The sequence below is a fragment of the Thunnus thynnus genome, chromosome 19 (assembly GCF_963924715.1).
Source record: "Thunnus thynnus chromosome 19, fThuThy2.1, whole genome shotgun sequence".
In the NCBI taxonomy this organism is placed as follows: Eukaryota; Metazoa; Chordata; class Actinopteri; order Scombriformes; family Scombridae; genus Thunnus; species Thunnus thynnus.
In genome coordinates, this window is record NC_089535.1 from 16172068 (window position 1) to 16172300 (window position 233).

Genomic DNA, 233 nt, shown 5'->3' on the forward strand with positions numbered 1-233 from the left:
CAGATTCAGTTTTTACTACGATCAAAACCACCTCTTTCCATATATTTATTTGTTTTTGATAGTTAATTATGTTAATTAACTCTTAACAGAGACGTTCAAATGGTGTTTGAGTTTTTACTGTGATCAAGCAAAGAGGGGAAATGTTAATCAAGTGCTCATTATGCGAGAAATAATCTGCAGTGACGTGGGAATTAATGAACTTTGCGCGTGGACTGCGTGTGACACGCGGCAGC